Genomic DNA, 2,365 nt, shown 5'->3' with positions numbered 1-2,365 from the left:
TCGGCGCGGCGGGGGCAGAGCCCCGTGGGCGGGGATTGGCTTCGGCTAAGGATTGACAGGTGAGGCGGCCAATGGATGAGGGGGGCGCGGCAGGAGGCGGGGCGCCGGTAGCGGCATGGGGCGGGCGGAGAGCGCTCGGTGCGGGGGCGGGGGGCGCGGCCGGGCCCGGGACAGCGAACGGCACCGGGAGAGTGCCCGGGACAGCGGACGGCACCGAGGGACAGCCCGGGACAGTGAACGGCACCGAGAGACTGCCCGGGACAGCGAACGGCACCGGGGGGGTGCCCGGGACAGTGAACGGCACCGAGGGACTGCCCTGGACAGTGAACGGCACCGGGGGCGTGCCCGGGACAGCGGACGGCCCCGGGGAAGTGCCCGGGACAGCGGACGGCCCCGTCGGGAGCCCGAACAGTCCGACCGGGGATCCCGAACAGCCCCACGGGGAGCCCAAAGAGCCCGACCGGGACCCCGGCGAGTGCCCGGCTCGAGCAGCGACCATCCCGCCCGGTTTCCCCCTGCAGCAGCGGTGCGGGGAGCGGAGATCCCGCCCGTTCACAGCGGGGATCCCATCCCGGGGATCCCGGCCGGCTCCGCTCTCCTGCACGGCCCCGGTGTCCTGCGGGCCGCGGCTCTGCCCGGGCCCCGCCGCAGTGGCGGTGGGCGCTCAGTTAAAGGGGATGGAAATGAAATCCCGCGGGTTGGATTCTCGGCCAGCCCTGGGGAAGGAAATGAAACCCGGCAGGAATCCCCCGTGTGATCCCCCCCAGCCTTTGGGGCCGCTCTCCCCGCCCCAAACCCACCCGGAAGGCAAAGCTCGGGAGCCCCGGGCTGCACCAACCCCGCTGCCCTCGGGTTCTCCCCAAAACCCCCCAAAGTTGGCATTCTGCACCCTCTCCCCAGCTCTGCCCCCTCCGGGCCCTTCCAGCCCACGCACAAAGAGCCACGCAGCCCTGCAAGGTTTGTGTGTTTTATAAGGTCACCATTTTTACAGAGAGTATCACGTTAAAAACATCCACTCACAAAACGGGCAGGAGGATGGCTCAGCACCAGAGCCTCGAGCTGAGATTTCAGAGCCTGTCTGGCCCACAGAGCCCAGTTCTGCCTCAGTCCGTGGGGTTCCTGGCTCGTTCACTGCAATGACATTCCTGGGTCCCCAAGGGGTGACAGAGCCTGGGCTGGGATCGCAGTGGCACCAGCGCCTGCTTGGGATCCCCACCCCACTGCCAGGCCCTGCCCTGCTCCCCTCACTGAGGGAGAATGTGAACTTCCCTCCTGGATGCCAACAGTTCCTTTGGATGTCATCCCAAATCCTTACTTTGCCTTTTTTTTTCTTTTCTTATTTTTTGTTTTTTTTTTTGTTTGTTTTTTGTTTTTGTTTAAAACGTTACTCTGGCAGAAAAATCCCAAACAAAGCAGCGACACAAGAGTGGGGTCAGCAGTAAAAGAACAGGGCAATGGGACAGAGAGAGCACATTCACAAATGCTGGGGCTGCTCCTCACGCAGCCCCCGAGCGGGGCACAAACGGAACCGGCAGCAAACCGGGCAGGGCAGAGCCGGCCCTGCCGGCACCGGGGCCCCGGAGCAGCGACACAGCCCCGTCCTACTGGGGGAGCAGATGACCCTCAGCTGTGGGATGGTCCAGGCAATATCACTGCACAGAGCTGGTTTGCAGGCTGCCAATGCAGAAGCTGTTTCAGCTGCAGCTCCCCGGGTCCAAGCTCCCTGCAGCCGCCCCAGGCTGGGTTTGCTCTGTCGGGCAGGTCCATCCAAGGCAGGACCATCCATGGACAGGTCCATCCAAGGCAGGTCCATCCACGGGCAGGTCCATCCATGGGCAGATCCACCCACAGGCAGGGTCCATCCAAGGCAGGACCATCCATGGGCAGATCCATTCATGGGCAGATCCATCCATGGCCAGGGTCCATCCAAGGCAGATCCATCCAAGGCAGATCCATCCAAGGCAGGACCATCCATGGGCAGGTCCATCCACGGGCAGGTCCATCCAAGGCAGGTCCACCCAAGGCAGATCCATCCATGGGCAGGGTCCATCCAAGGCAGGTCCATCCAAGGCAGGTCCATCCATGGGCAGATCCACCCATGGGCAGGGTCCATCCACGGGCAGATCCATCCATGGGCAGGGCAGGTCCATCCACGGGCAGGGTCCATCCAAGGCAGGTCCATCCAAGGCAGGACCATCCAAGGCAGGACCATCCACAGGCAGGTCCATCCATGGGCAGGACCATCCATGGGCAGGGTCCATCCATGGGCAGATCCATCCACGGGCAAATCCACCCATGGGCAGGTCCACCCATGGGCAGATCCATCCATGGGCAGGTCCACCCACGGGCAGATCCACCCACGGGC

This window comes from Zonotrichia albicollis, chromosome 29 (assembly GCF_047830755.1).
Source record: "Zonotrichia albicollis isolate bZonAlb1 chromosome 29, bZonAlb1.hap1, whole genome shotgun sequence".
NCBI lineage: Eukaryota > Metazoa > Chordata > Aves > Passeriformes > Passerellidae > Zonotrichia > Zonotrichia albicollis.
This window is presented reverse-complemented; position numbering follows the sequence as displayed.